The 16807-nt window shown below is 42.9% G+C and overlaps 1 long non-coding RNA gene across 3 annotated transcripts in view; it reads left to right on the forward strand.

The window, feature by feature from the left end:
- Positions 1-16807, forward strand: part of LOC107179984 — a 148824-nt gene that overhangs the window by 110611 nt on the left and 21406 nt on the right. The gene's annotated exons all lie outside the window — the stretch shown is intronic.

Below are 16807 nucleotides of genomic sequence, written 5' to 3' on the forward strand. Positions count from 1 at the left end.
ATAAAGAGATAGTCTGGGGGCGGGGAGCCATGTGCTAATTGCTAGCAATTTAAAAGGGACTTTGAAATAAAATGGCAACATTGGAAGGGACTTTAGTGTAGCTCCATCCAAACCACTGACTTGCAGATGAAGAAAACTGAGGCCGGGGTGTGGCAGAGGATAGATCGTGGGTTAGTGGCAAAGCCAGGGTGGGATTCTTTCCACCACATAGCAGTGTCATCCTTGAGTTGAATCTTGACAGAGTCCCATCATCATGGTGATAATGGGACTTCCCAGTTTACACAGCCCTTTGGTGGTGTTTATTTAACACGAGCAACAGCTCTTGATGTAGCCACACAAGGGTTATTGTCCCCATTTTACAGATAAAGAATCAGGGGCTCATGGAGGTCAGTGATTGAGAGCTGATTTGCATGTGCAATGTATTGCACGTGCACATGAATTTGTGGGTGTCACTGCCTTGGTCTGTGCTTGGATACTCACTGCCTTACTGCCTGTAACAGCTCCCCTGACTTCCAGACGTAGTTCGAGGGTTATCTTTTTCCACAATTGTTTTCTGAATTTTCCTGCACGGGTTGGGTGCCCCAGCCATGAAGAAACCACCTCTTCTGGTCTTAAGATCTTCCAGAGGGGCAGAGAGTTTAGGATCCCCGCCCCACTGTGGAAGCCGGGAGCCCCTGCTCGGGCCCAGCCACCTCCCTGACTCCACCCCGTTCTTCACTCATCACGTAACTCTGCACTCCTCTGGGACTGCAGGCTTCTCGAAAGCTGGGATTATGTCTTCCATCTTTCAAGCACCGGAGTCTGGCTTCTAGGCATTTCATAAATGTGTGTTAGCTCAGTGATGAACTTTTTAGAGTTAGGATTTTAATTCTGGTCTTCTGATGTCATCACCTCCTGCCCCTTTTGGGAGTGTGAGTTGTAAAACCAGATAGTAGGAAGAAGCCTCTCCCAGGGGTGAGAGTCGTAAAGGCAACCTCATTCCTAAATACTAATAAAATTACCTAAAGTACACTAGCTCTGCTTGTCCACTCTGGCAACAAAACCTTGCAAAATTCCTCTGGAATTTCCAAGACTAAAGGAAAGTGGCACCTGGGTGGCTCAGGGGTTAAGCATCTGACTTCGGTTCAGGTCATGATCTCACGGTTCATGGATCTGAGCCCTGAGTCAGGCTCTGTGCTGACAGCTTAGAGCCTGGAGCCTGCTTCTGATTCTGTATCTCCTTCTCTCTCTCTCTGCCCCTCCCCTGCTCACACTCTGTCTCTGTCTCTCCCTGTCTCTCACAATAAATAAACAGTTAAAAAAAAAAAAAAGAAAGACTAAAAGAAAGCTTTGGGGGTGCTTAGAGAGAGTGCTCTTTTAAAGTGTTCTATGGTCACTAACGTCTGAACACAAGAAAGAGACAAAAGGGAGATGAGATAAAAATAGAGCAAATGAGGAACTTGTTTGAATGTGTGGTGGTGAGCAGTGTTCTGATGGACCTGGGTGATGCCTGATCATCTGTTTTGACTCAAGGTTCAAGTCAGCTCTGGATTGTGTTCACACGGACCCAGCCTCACAGAGGAGAACATCCATCTGTAGGTTGTGCCAGAGCCAGGCTGCACACCGCCTCCTGAAACTCCCTCTCAGTGGTTGGTGATGGGAATGATCCTTTTTCCGTACTTTGCAGGCATGTCTGAAGTGGCAGTGACCTCTTAGCCCCGTGGATTTCGCCCATGCGTCATTTTACACCAGTGTGTGGGAGTTGGGATTTATGGGAGTTAACCTCGAGCAAAATACTTCTGGTGTTGTAGCAGGACCAGGGTAGGGAAAAATTGGTGGTGCCATTTGAGAAGACTGGAGAGAAGTCATCTCTTCTAGAACCATCGTGTGAAGATTTTCCTTATAACTTCCAATCTGTGGTGCTCCATTGGATTTTAAAAGAAATGGTGGATTTTTAAAAATTATTGGTTGGTTGCCTGTTTGGTAAAAATGATACATGCTTAGTATAAAAAAATTTGAAGTAATACAAGAAAGTATAAGAAAAAATATTTTTAGAAACTGCCTAATTCTACCACACAGTCAGCCATTGGTAAATTGGTGAATATTATGTCAGATACTCTCTATCTGTGTATATTGGTAGACCTATGGATGGCAAGAATAACTTTAGGAAAATGAGCCCATACAATTTATTCTATTTTAGAAGAGTTTACTTGAAAAAATTTAGTTAACAAATAAGAAGCTGAAATGGATTCACTTTAGTTACATGTTTTCTATCGGATTTTTAGACTTTCATCATATTCTTTTAATTTTACAATTTTTAAGGAGAGTAAAATGACCTGTAAATTTGTGGAATCACAGAGCTGGAAAGAAGGGCAAGAATAGATCTTTTTTTTTTTTGCAGCTTTCTGATTTTAGGTATGTCAACTGCAAATTGCTGCACTTATTTTTAAGCTATTTTTTTTAAAGAACTCAAGGGATAAAGGCTAATTGCCTTCTTTTTTAAAAAAAATATTTTTTTTGAGAGAGAGAGCAAGAGTGGGGAATGCATATACTGCACATTAAGCAACTGCCCAGTTACCCCAGCACATAATTGTAAGGACGCTTAAAGGCCCAGGCTCTGGCTAACTCACCTTTAAGTCGTGAATACTGTTTCCAGTTTCCAGAAGGCTGTGGCAGGCCCTCCATAAGAGTTTGTTAACCTTGGTCTTGGGAAGAAGATAGAGCAATAGTGGATTGGGTGGAATAGACTACGTGAGATACAAATGAGAAGAAAAAGGAAGGTGATGGTGGCCAGGCATGGTTAGAAAACACGAGCTCTCCCATGGAATTGATCCTTAAGGGACTCTCATGGTTGAGAGGGAACAAGAGGTCCCAGGTCATGGCGTCAGAAAGAATGGCCGCCAAGGAAAGACAAATCCTGTAGAGTTTTCCCAGTAAAATCAGATTTTACTGATTGCCTCCCCATGGTATTTTTTAACATGTTTCCCTGACCCCTATATTCCTTGTAAGGTAGTAGTTGGATCTGAAGGCTTCATGAGATTCCTGTCTGACATTTTTGGCAAGAATACTTCCTAGGGAGTGTTGTGTTCTCCTCTTGTTCATGCTGTAACAAAATATCTTCTATTGGCCTTGCTTGACCATCGATGCTTAAGCTCGTGCAGCTTCTGTATTCCAGGTGAGTATTTCCCCAAGAGAAAAAATGAGACCGTGCCTCCTTTCAGACTGAGAGTTTTTCACGTGGAACTCAGTGGACAGGCTTCAGGAAGTTAGTAAAATCTCTGAAACGGTGCAGAATTGTCTTTGCATATTCATATGTTCACTATTCTGAGAGGAAGTTAAGCTTTCATTAGCTTGTCAAAGGAGCATATGAATAGAAAAAGTCAGAATCCAGTGGTGTAAAGCTCTAAAGGCTCATTCTTTCCTTGGCCTTTAGTTACCAGTAAGATGTGTAGGATTTTCACGTGTAATAGCAATGCAACAGTGGACTTCGAAATGAACCACGTGTATCGCCTCTGTCATACCCATCACTTTATAGACAGGAAACTAAAGAAGGTAGGTACTTTGGGCAAGGGCCCATGGCCAGTTAATGGCAGGGCTAGGGCTAACAGAAGGATTCCATGATATTGTTGCAGAGCTCCTGATTCTCTCTACTTTATTATTATTTTTTATTTTTTAATGTTTATTTTTGAGAGAGAGAGCAAGCACATGAGAGCAGGGGAGGGACAGAGAGAGACATGGACAGAGGGTCCAAAGCGGGCTCTGTGCCTGATGCAGGGCTCAAACCTATGAACCATGAGATCATGACCTGAAGTAGGATGCTCAACCGACTGAGCCACCCAGGTGTCCTACTTTATTATTATTTTTTAAAACCATAAAGATGATGCTTCAGATTCACTGAATTTTTTGCAGTTGTGGGATGTTGATAGATGCACGTGTTCATTTACAAACAGCAAGGTATGGTTAAAATGTTTCTGTTCCTTTTTTCTTCTACCCTTAAAACTATGCATTTTGCCTCTGATTCCACTGCTGGTTAAACTCCATAGCCACAAATAATTAGGGTTAAATTCCTCTAATTTAATTCACTTAATTATTTATTTTACTGAGAGTTTACTTTAGAAGTGCTCTGGACTAGACTGATAAGACACAGTTCCTGCCTTCAAACATCCTTCATGGATCGGGGGTTTGGGGTTTTGTTTTGTTTTGTTTTGTTTTTTGCAAAGCCAGTTCTCTGCCAGTGACACAGCCTGTTATGTGAGGATCTGTTTTGGGGTGCTTAGGAGCAGTTACTGATCTTTATTTACCCATTTATACGTTGAACTCAAAGTTGCCAGATCTCAGGGAGCCGTGGTAGGTTAGCATTATCACCACCAGAGAAAGCCACATGTACCTGGTTGTCAGGATCTTTTCACCTGATAGCAATGAAGTCATCCTCATTTGAGTGACACATTTGTCACTGAGTACCTCATTGTGGAGCTTGGGGAGAATGGGTCGGCCTATCCCATGATACTGGGAGGTGAGTCTCATATATCATCACCGTCACCTTCAAAAAAGGAGGCCCATCCCCTCCCTGTTCCCAGTTTCCTTTAACAGCTGCCACCAAATCTTTCTGAGAAGGGAAGAGATGTTCCAGCCAGATAGCTTCTTTGAGAGGAGTGCCAGGGCAATCCGGTTTAAGCCTGGCTTTAGAAAGATCCCCAAGTCCTTTTACACTACCTCTGGCACGCCACCAGCTCTGTTGAGGTGATTTTTGTTCATTTGAGGCTCCAGAAGACAAACAGATCCCGTAGTGGGTGGGGAGCACTAGTGCAAGACTGAAATGGTTTCATCTCTTCTTTTTTCTCCTTTTTATCATCTTAATCTGCCCAACTTGATAGGTCAACAAATCCCTTATACAAAGGTTGTTGTCACTGATAATCCTTGAATTAACCTGAACATTAGCTTCAGTGCTCTTGGGACGTTACTTTCTTCTGCCATTTAAGGAGACATTTCGAGTAAGTGCAGTGTTGGTTTGCTGAGACATCATCTCACGCAGTTTGCCGAAGTCTGTCCTGGTAGCTTTTACCTTGAGTCCAGGGTGGTTCGTGTTGTGGCCGGGTCAGCGTATGGAGGGCTGTGGGAAGGTCCTTGCCCTCCAGAATTCTTTTCCACTTGATAGTTGTTGGTGCCTGAAATCCAACCACTTATTTGTTTGGCTCGCCAAAATGTTGCTTCCTATTAAAAAAATACTGGGGGGCACCTGGGTGGCTCAGTCGGTTAAGTGGCCGACTTTGGCTCAGGTCACTATCTCTCAGTTCATGAGTTCAAGCCCTGAGTCGGGCTCTGTGCTGACAGCTCAGAGCCGGGAACCTGCTTCAGATTCTGTGTCTCCCTCTCTCTCTGCACCCCCCCTTAAAAATAAACATTAAAAAAATTCCTAATGTATTCATTTTTTTATTCATTTATCCATTCATTCATCCATTCCTTCAACAAATATTTATTGAATACCTACTCTAAGTGATGGGACAGAGAGAGCAACAGAGGATGATGGGATAAAGCTGGGGATACACACAGGAAGTCCCAGACTTCCTGAGTATTTTGATCTTAAACATCAGAGTTTTCTTTTTTTTTTAAATTTTATCGAGAGAATTAAAAATTTTTTTTTAATGTTTATTTATTTTTGAGACAGAGAGAGATAGAGCATGAGTGGGGAGGGGCAGAGAGAGAGGGAGACACAGAATCTGAAGCAGGCTCCAGGCTCCAAGCTGTCAGCACAGAGCCCGACACAGGGCTCGAACTCATGGACCGCAAGATCATGACCTGAGCTGAAGTCGGATGCTCAACTGACTGAGCCACCCAGGTGCCCCAAATGTCAGAATTTTCTACAGAAAGATTTTAAACAGGGGAGTGCCGTGCCATGATTACATTTGTGCTTTGAAAAGATAACCCTGGCTGCCTTGCAGAAAATGCATGAGAGCACAAGTAAGCGTGTGGGGGCAGCTGGGAGGCTCCTGCACCTACCCAGAAGAGTGATGATGGTGGTTCACTTATTATTTTTTGTAGGAGAATGATTTGGTGAAATATGCAAGGATATTTGAAGAGTAGTATAGCGTTAATTAGATTTTCTGCCATGACAAAGACGTCGGGGCGCCTGGGTGGTTCAGTTGGTTAAGCATCTGATTTTGGCTCAGGTCAGGATCTCACAGTTAGTGAGTTTGAGCCTCACATCGGGCTCTCTGCTGTCAGCATGGAGCCTGCTTCAGATCTTGTCTCCCTCTCTCTGCCCCTTCTGCACTTGCACTCTCTCTCAAAACAAACAAACAAACAAACGAAAACATTAAAACAAAGAAAAAGAAGATGTAATAAAATTCAATTTATTATTTATTGTCATGGCATCCATAGTATATATGTGCTACATTGATCTTTTCTACAGGCTTATATCATAAACACAGTGTTGAGTATGCTGTCTTAGTACATGTTTGATACACATTCTAATCGGTCTGCTTTTAGACAGGAATTAGACTAATTGTATAGTTGGCTAAAAGGATTCTTTTTTCAAGGCTCTTAACCTGTTTTATGGACAAGTAACTACTTGGGTGGACTCTCCCTTACAGATGAAAGAATTTACACAGTAAAAGGAGATAGACTTGCCCGAGGTTGTCCAGTGTTGGTGGCACCAGGCCCCTGGAGCCCATCCCCTTCTTAACCACTGGCTTCAAATTTCATGCTTGTATTTACTGTGACTTCCTCTGTGTTTACAGTATCTTTGCAGATTTATTTCTAGGTTGCTCCTTTTTATGTTTGTGGGTGATGTTCTCCTTACCTATTTTCCTGCTTGTCTTTGGTTTGGGAAAACTGGATTTATTCTTCCCCCACTCTCTCCTTTCCTTTGGTTAGGAATGATTGCTTTTTCTATGCTTCTTGTTTCAGAGAATTCCCTGCCCCCTTTAAAAATTATCCTGATGATGCTGTATCTTTCTTTCCCTTTTTCTTTTTTCTTTCTTTCTTTCTTTCTTTCTTTCTTTCTTTCTTTCTTTCCTTCTTTCTTTCTTTATCTTTTTAAAGTTTTTAATGTTTGCTTATTTTTTTAGAGAGAGATAGAATGTGAGCCAGGGAGGAGCAGAGAGAGGGGGAGACACAGAATCTGAAGCAGGCTTCAGGCTCTGAGCTGTCAGCACAGAGCCTGACACAAGACTTGAACCCATGAACCGTGAGATCATGACCTGAAGCGAAGTTGGTTGCTTAACCAACTGAGCCACGCAGGCGCCCCAATGCTGTATCTTTCTTATGTCTTTGTTACAGTTTGGATTAGTGGAAGGGGCTTTGGCTTGGGGGTTAAACACACTGGGCAATCTTAACCTCTTGGTCTCAATTTACTTATCATTAAAATGGGACTAACAATCCTCCTGTAATTAATAGGGCTATTGCTGGGAGTGAATGAATTAATGTACATACATGAGCTGTATAATTTCTATGTAACATACATACATGAACTATGTAATTTATATGCAATGCACATACAGAAACGATGTAATCTGCATGCTATGTACACACACATACTATGCTATCTGTGTGCAGCCTCCATAGATGAGCTATGTAATTGTCATGTAATATATGTATATGACCTGTGTAATCTGTAAACTTCAGTGCATAGTTGAGGGTAGAGAGAAGTGATGATTGTAAACACTACTTGTCTGCCCTTCAGCCACGATCCCACAGGTCTTGAGACAGAGGAGACCAATGAAGTTGTCAGGAGGTCACAAGGGCTACATAAAAAAGCCTAGCCTAATAGGCATACCTCTGTCCCCTGATGAACTCAGAAATAAACGTTAATTGCAAGAGTTGACGTTTTATTGGCACAGTCCATGTAAAGGTCAGTCTACATTTATGCTGATGAATGTTCTAGTTACTAGCTTTAAGTTCAGATTTTGATTCTGCCATCTGCTGCCCAACCCCTCAGGCCTCAATTTCCTCAAATGTGAACTGAGATTAATACTCACCTTGATGGATAAGGGGTTATTGTGGGAATTAAATTAGATAATTCATGCATTGCACATAAAATGTGCTCAGTGGTGCTATTACTAAAGTATGTGTGTGTGTGTGTGTGTGTGTGTATGTATTAGAATAGTCTATTTTGGTCAAGTAAAATAAGCTGATATCATTCTATGCTCTGGCTTTGGCTATAGTTTGCTGGGAAGTTATATATATATTTTTAATAGATTGCTTTAAACTTGTAAATTTATTTTAGTATCCTTGGTGTCTTAAATTCTTCCTTTTCAGGGCACCTGGGTGGCTCAGTTGGTTAGATGTCTGACTTCGGCTCAGGTCATGATCTCATGGTTAGTGGGTTCAAGCCCTGCATCAGGCTCTGTGCTGACAGCTCAAAGCCTGGAGTCTGCTTCAGATTCTGTGTCTGCCTCTCTCTCTGCTCCTGCCCTGCTTGCACTCTGTCTCTCTCTCTCTCTCTCAAAAATGAGTAAACGTTAAAAAAATATTAAAAAAATAAGTTCTCACTTTTCAATATATTATATCCCAATTTCTTTGTTTGGTATATTTTATTCTTACTCCTACTATGTTATCTGTTTACAGATATTTATATTTTAGGATATACGCTATTTCCACTCTGAGGAAGTTACCAGAGGATTCTGTATATTATATTGTGTTATAATAACTGGGGTTTAAAGTAGCATGAAGCACAGTGAACCCATCTTCTAGTTCTTCCCTAAGAAGGCTTGAATTTGTCCTATTTCCTTTGAGCAAGTGAAAAACATCCCCAAACACCTTTTGCTAGATCTCACTCCCATTCTTTCCTTCCATCTCTGCCTTCCTCATTCCCCACCTGGACCATGACCCTTTCTCTTTCCCCCTTTGTTCACTCCACTGTCTCCCAGAGTGAGGGGAGAGGTCGGGGAGAGTGGCCAGATTGGCCAGGAGGGACAGTATCATTCCAGCTAGTTGTCCTTTTTCTTTCATACTGAAATCATAACAGTCAATTAGGAAATAAATTCTTGCAAAATATATGTTGGATAAAAAAAGAAGAGGCAGTGTTGCATGATGGTTAAAAGTGCAGGGTCTGAAGTCACACAGTTCTGGGTTTGAATCCTGGCTCTGACGCTAACTATCCATGCGACTCTGGTAAGTTATGAATGTCTCTTGCCTGAGGTTCCTCAAAAATGAGTGGGTGTGCAGGAAATGCACACAGAGAACATGAACACTTTGGCACATTGAGAAGTACTCAGCAAATGTTAATTGTTGTTATTGTTGCTATAAAAAGGTGACCCCCGGAAGGTTATGGAGCATGTTTACATCTTCAAACCATTAGTTAAGCTAGAAGCCTGAATATATACTATCTTAACATCACTTGTGTTGCCTGAGGCTTGAAGCACAACACGGAAACTTGATTCGTTCATGGATTTAAACACTCAGGACGTTGTTACCGTATGCATCAAGTTCTACTCTGGGTGTTGGTGTTTTATGGAGGTAATATATGAGACCTCTCTCTCTCTGCTTTCCCTTTGGTTTAGATGTAGGAGAGTGTGGCAGGCAGAATAACACCCTCCCCCCACCCCCAGTATGTTCGTCTCCTAATACCTAGAACCCTATGACTCTGTTATGCTACATGGCAAAGGGGAGTTAACGTTGTAGACAGAGTTAAGGTTGCTAATAAGCTGGCCTTAAAGTGGGGAGATTATCTTGAAATATTCAGGTGGGGCTGTGTCTTTACAGGTGGAAGAGGGAGGTAGAAGAGAGTCAGCATTGGGGAAGGAATGTGGTAAAGGCAGAGCCTGAGCGATGAAGTTGCTGGCTTCGAAGGCAGAAGGGAGACACACGCCAAGGAATGTGGGAGGCTGGAAGAGACAAGGAAACAGGTTGTCCTCTAGGACCTTCAGTGAAGAACAGGGTTCTGCCAACAGCTTGTTTTAGCTCAGTGGGGCCGTGTCAGACTTCTGAAATAAGGTAACAAATTTGTGTTGTTTTGATCCAATTTGTGCTCATTTGTTACAGTGGGAATAGCAGATTAATATAGCAAGTGTGTATGTGTGTGTGTGTGTGTGTGTGAGAGAGAGAGAGAGAGAGAGAGAAAGAGAGAGAGAGAGAGAGAAAGAAAGAGAAAGAGAGAGAGAGAGAGAGAAAGAGAGAAAGAGAAAGAGAAAGAGAGAAATACAAATAGGAACTCTAGTGACGGATTTTTGCCAAAGATTAAGTTGAAGGTGAGTAGAACATTTAACATGTCATTTATAAAACATATATTTTCCCGTGTATCATATGGATTTGTACTTATTGGCACAATAGCCAAGATGGTTGTGGTGACTCTATTTCACAAACTCTGCATTATCCAACTTACAGGCGGATTTTTACTTTGCAAGTTGATTTCTATTATACATCTCACAAAATTAAAAGAATTGAAACCACATCTCTGCTGAAACACTTCACAAATGATTTTTATTGAAAAGCATAAAACTACAAAAAATCAGGGCTTCTCTTGAAGAGCCAGGGCATACATGGGTACCAGAATTGGGATGGATGTGAATATCTGTTCTTCATTTGCAACCCAAGGCTGTCTCCCCTCCGATCCCCTCCTCCGGCCATAGCCCCTGAACTCCTGTGTGGACCTTCTCTCGGATAGAGTACCTGAACCACAGGTTTGTGTATCACTAATCGCTGTTTACTGTGTTGGCTTCGTGTCATTAATACGAGGGGGTGGTGCTGTAGCTGGGGCGCTGGACACGATGCCTGTGACCCACTCCCACTGAACATTCTGTTCTGTTTGGGGGCGCTGCGAATGACCTCTTCTTGGCTCATCTCCCTCTGCGGCCACACAAGCATGCCTATTTACCTCTTTCTTCCCTTCTTATTTTGTCTGTGTCTCCCGGTGCCTCCCCCGAATTTGCCAAACATAGCATCTTCTCCTTTTACTAAACCTAGATCTAAACCTCATCTAAACCTAGTACATTTGATTTCACTTTTGATTACTACCCCCCCCCCCCAACAATTTGTAGCCTGTGTTAAAAGGGACTCAGGGGGGGACTTTTGATATCCTATCCTGTCACCCTATATCCTGTTAATCTTAGGGTCACAAACAGAAAGTCCCCTGTGGCTTCTGCAACCCATGATTGATGTTGAAGCTACGGCTCATCTGTGGGAAATATGAACAGCTGGCAGCCATCATTTCAACCTTGAGCTCACCCTGACTAGGAACAGGGTTAGAAATGAGATCTACAGTTTCCTGATGCTTCTCTAAATCAAGACCTCTTGGTTTTATGTCCGGTAGAGCTGAGCCATTCCATGCCAGATCTCAAACAGGAAACTTCCCATGAACTCAACCACCTAACCACTGTGTGTAGAATGAGATGAGACGGGAATGCCATCCGGTCAGGCTGCCTGGTCTCTGAGGCAGAGCTTCACGGGGTGACACTCCCTTTGTCTTAGACTCTTCTTAGGCTGGTAAGTTCAGAAGCATTATTTTCTTAGTGCACCAGAACCAAAGAGATTCTCAGGAGCCGACTGACAGTAACCTAATTCCTAGGTGCCAGATGAATGAGCCAGAATGCAAACTTTTTAATTTAACATCAAGAGATGGTCCGTTCTGCAAGCATGAAATTCCCATCTGCAAACTGGAGCACCTTCTGTGTTGTGTCTGGGTATTAGAGAAACCAGGCTGTGATATGGAATTTGGTTGGTAAAAAATGGGGCCAGAAGAGAAATGTGGGATCTTAAGGCCTGAGGAACGTGCCCTGACTGTCCATTGCACTAATGTGGTCGAGTGCAGCCTTACTCCTTCCTGGATTGGGCTGGATGCAAACTCTGTCAAGTTGCTTTTAGGACTCGCCTTCTTCAGAACTCCATGACAAATATTTCTTTAACTATTTGTGTCTTTGATTGGGCTACGGATATATTGTCAAATTTGAATGATTTAAAACCAGGGTATTTGGAGTGTGGAAGACATGAATTTGTTCCGATTTTAACTTGACCGTTATGCTGAGCATAACATCAGCATAGTGCTGAGCAAGTTGGTTAACTTCTGTAAGCCCCGATTTTGTGAAGTGTGGATAATAATAGCATCGTGAGGTTGTTTTGAGGACTGAGTGAGGTAACTCAGGTGAAGCACTTAGCACAACGTCGGGCATAATATTCAACCGATGTTTAGTTGGCTGAAAGAAGCCTTACTCTTTCTCCTTGTTGACTGTAGGACATGTTATGAATTCTGCACGTATCTCAGCACTTTATGTGTTGGTTGTTCTCGGTTAACTGTGACAGGTTTTGTTGGAGCCCCCCTGCTGCTTTCTCTGTTGAGTCCATTACCGAACCCAGGGAACATCGGGACCAACAGAGATAAGGGCAACAGGATCTGTTCTCAGAGAAGGACCCCAGTCCTGTGTGGTCTCCCCTGTCATTTCTGATCTCCACAAAAGTGATTCTGCTTATAAGGCTGTTCTCCCTCCGCCTCCTGGGCCACCTTCTTCCTGTTGGCTGCCACAGAGTGAGAAGGTTGATATAGTATGGGGAGATCCTTTCCAACTGAGTACCAGAACATTCCAGAAAATAGAAGAGTTGGACCCGCATGTGGTAATCATTTCACTATGTAGATGTATATCAAAATGTTTTCAGTAGATACAATTTTTACTTAAAAATTTTTTAAATGTTTATTTATTTTTGAGAGAGAGAGAGCATGAGTGAGGGAGGGAGAGAGAGGGAGACAGAGAATCCAAAGCAGGTTCTAGGCTCTGAGCTGTCAGCACAGAGCCCGACTTGGGGCTTGAACCCACTGACTGTGAGATCATTACCTGAGCCAAAGTCGGATGCTTAACCGACTGAGCCATGCAGGCACCCCTCCAATTTTTACTTAAAAAATAGATAGACTCAGGTCATGATCTTGCATTTCGTGGGTTCGAGCCCCGCGTTGGGCTCTGTGCTGACAGCTCAGAGCCTGAAGCCTGCTTCAGGTTCTGTGTCTCCCTCTCTCTCTCTCTCTTTCAAAATTAAATAAACGTTAAAAAAAAATTTTTTTTAAGTAAATAGTAAAATAAAAAAAGAAAGATTCCATCCTTAATCTGGTGCTTTCTTTAAGTTGTCAGGATGGCTTTGCTTGACAATGTCACTGTCAGCTCCAGTGAAATATTTCATTAGCCCGAGTGTGGTGGTTTTGCCAGTTGAATGTAGGTGTCTTAAAGCAGGATGGTGAAATCATACTCCCCACGTTATTGGGTGCCAGGCATGCTTAAGAGCTTTGCATGCATTCATTAATGCGGTCATCTCAACCCTAGGAGGTAGACGCTATTAATAGCCCCAGTTTAAAGATGAGGAAGTGGAGATACATAGGTTAAGTAACTTGCCCAAGGTCTCACAGTAGGTGGCAGGGCTGAGAATCAGACCCAACTGGTCTGGGGTCAGGCATCTGTTCTAAATCAACATGTGATTCTGCTTCTGGACCTGAAATGGCAGTGTTCTCTTTCAGCTTTTTCTAATGGCTTAGTAGGGACCACTTGTTCTGAATTTTTACCCCGGTCTCCTTTTCTCCCTCAAGTTACAGAGTTCTCTTAAATGGGCTATAATTTTTATGTGCCTTCTACTGTGAGACTTCTCTCTGCACCCACAAAACTATGCCAGGGATCAGGGAAGGTGGTCTTTTGGATGGTGGCAGCAATGGAGGAGGGCACAGTTATTTTCTTCTGATGGGTCAGCGGTACATGAGCTGACAAACATGTGCAGAGAGACCTTTCTATCCTTACATACAAGTTGGAGATAGGCAGCTCTTTATAACCAACAATGTGGATTTGGAGGAATTCAGCCCGAAGTGTGGTCTCTGTAGGTCTTCTGGTTTAGTAGAGTTATGTTGCTCGTCTCAGGGCCACAGATATCAAGTAGGTAGGTCCAGTTCTCTCCAGAATAAATCTTAAGTACCTGCTGGACCCACTGGGCCACCACAATGAGCTATAAAGCAGAGGGTTTTGCCCCTGGCTTAGAAACAAAGGCCTTTTTGATTTTTTTTTCTCTTTATAGAAGGACACAAAGAAGGGAGCCACAAACCTGCCTTCTTTCTAAGAAATAGTAAGATAAGGGGCACCTGGGTGGCTCAGTTGGTTGAGTGTCCAGCTTTGGTTCCAGTCATGATCTCGCTGTCTGTGAGTTCAAGCCCTGCGCTGGGCTTTGTGCTGACAGCTTGGAGCCTGGAGCCTGCTTCAGATTCTGTGTCTCCCTGTCTCTCTGCCCCTCCCCCACTCATGCTCGCTCGCGCGCGCGCGCTCTCTCTCTCTCTCTCTGCCAAAAGTAAATAAATATTAAAAAAAATTTAGAAATAGTAAGATAAACTTTAATCTCAGGTATTTTCTTCAGGTATACCAGTATGTCCATCTTGATTCTTATGTCGTTCCAGATAGAGAGGGAGGAGAGAGAGGGAGGGAGGGAAGAGGGGAGGGGAGACAGTGGAGGTGAGCCATGGGGTGGGGTGGGAGCAGCAGGAAAGCATGTTCAGAAACTTTGCTGCTGGTGACACCTTAACTGGAATATTTAGAAACATCGGCATATTACATATTTTCTTATGTGTATATAAGGGGTGGCCTGGGGCTTAAAAGCATCATCTAAGAAAACCCTCCAAATATAATGCTCAACCTGAAATGATCATTTGACTACATAAACACTTTCAATGTTGCCAAATAGGGTTGGTTGTTCCCATTTGAACTGGGTGCGTGGGTTGTTCCCACGAAGCTTGTGAATCATTCATGAACACACCAGATCCTTCAAGCTAGCCAACCAGCCAGAGGATTCATTTCCTATAAAGGCATTTGATTACAGTGTTGAAACAGTGCATTCCAGGCTTGCTCGCACTGATTCTAACCATGGCATTATGTCATGGACGCCGGTCGCCTCAGCGTAGAAATTCTTCCTAGTACGGATGGGTGCTCTTCCCTTCTCTTCTGGGACACTTCCCATTTCTCCTGAATTTTAATCTCTTCCTCCCTCCTGTTTGGAGGTGGCATTTGCTTTTAAAATGCTTTGTATTATCAGAACGTTCGTTAAAAAAAATTTTTTTTAATGCTTTATTTTTGAGAGAGACAGAGAGACAGAGCACGAGCAGGGGAGGGGCAGAGAGAGAGAGGGAGACACAGAATCCGAAGCAGGCTCCAATCTCCCTACACCTCCCATGTTTAGAAATAAGATTATGGATCACCAAATGGGTTTTGATACTCTTTCCCTTTCCAACACAGGCTCTAGCAAACAAAAAGCCATTTTGCTCTTTGGAGTCTATCCTTTGTAAGACTGTGTCTTACCAGGACTTTATAAGACTTCTAGAAAAAGGAAACTGGCATTATAATTGCCTTACAGGACTGGGATCCACAGAGTTCTGAGTTTCACATATCTCTAATTCAGCCTAGTTTCTAACATTGGGAGTGTGGTACATGGGATACTTTGCTCTGAGTAGGAGGAAGAGATCCTATTTTTAGGATAAATTGAGAAGGGCATTGCTATATCAGCTCAAGGTTAGCCTGAGTCCAGCAAGGTTCCTAAACCCTGCATCCTGTTGGAATCAAAACTCAGAGCAGATTGAGCAACTCTGACTTCTCACCAACTGACTTCCCAGTTAGTGTCGCATGTACCTATGGGGTCCACTGGGGACCATCACTGAACCAGACACAAAGGAAGAAGGTATTTTGGAAGGAAATGACAAATGCCTGGTTTTCAATTGGGGGACAAAACCTCCCTTCTGCATGGCCTTGTACGGCTTATAGGACCCCTTCACCATTATTATTCCACTTAGTCCTTCTAGCACTGCAGGGCCCAAGTTGTTCTGGCCCTTTTACTCAAGGTCATACACATAGACTGGGGTGAGACTCTCTCCTAGGTCTTCGGAGTCCAAGCCCCATGCTCGTCCCACATTTCCCTCCTGCAGTCTGAGATGGAATGCAGTGAAGTGCTACCAGGGGTAATCTGGGCGTTCAGATGAGAGGGAAGTTATTGATGGGAAAGAGATCACTGGGAGTTCTGCATTCCACTCGCTTAGTGTAAGTTGCTACTTGTCTGGAGGAAGTGACTGCTGAGCCCAGAGTTAAACAATACTTTTGTCTTTGTCGTGGGCGCCAGCCATCAAGTGATATCTGATACAAACCCTAAGACTTCAAAAATGATTTATGCCATAGAATTGCAGGCTTGATCACAGGAAGACTTTGTTCTGTTCTTTTTTTTTTTTTTTTTTTTTTTTTAATCCCTGAAAGCTGAGCACTATTAAAATTACAAAATCATGACTGGATCACTAAATTGACAGGGAAAGAATTTTGACGTGCGATAATGACACAATTAAGTCTAGGGCTGTAGTTCAAAGCAAAGCTTATATAAAAATAACATTTGCATAGTGCTCTTCAGTGTACCAAGTAGCATGCCATAAACAATTTCCTTTGATCTATGCTACAAACCTGTCAAGTAGCCATGGTCCTCCTTTAACAAATAAGGAAATTAAATTTGAAAGAGGCTAGATGCTTTGCCCTGGGTCCTAAGTGGCAAGTTTAGGACGTCAGGTCTTTTGACTCCACATTCTGTATTTGGTTTGTCGTTATTTACTAAATCTTCTGGAAACATCGAATAATTTTTGTAGGGATTGACTGAAACCCTCTGGGACCTCCTGTGAGAAGTTTTGGTAATGGCGGGTACATAAATGGTATCTTCTCACTGTGTTGTCCTTGCAAGCAGCAATCATTCAATAATCAAAGTTATTGTGCAAAGTTGGTGGTATTAAGTCCACTTCTCTTTGATGGATGGATTGCAGGAGGAATCTAAGCTATTTTTTCATGAGCACCAGTCACAGGGAGAGGCAAGAACAGGGTTATGATGGGAGAGTTCCAGCTCCCTGTCCCTTGTT

Source organism: Panthera tigris, chromosome E1 (genome assembly GCF_018350195.1).
Source record: "Panthera tigris isolate Pti1 chromosome E1, P.tigris_Pti1_mat1.1, whole genome shotgun sequence".
NCBI classification, from domain to species: Eukaryota; Metazoa; Chordata; class Mammalia; order Carnivora; family Felidae; genus Panthera; species Panthera tigris.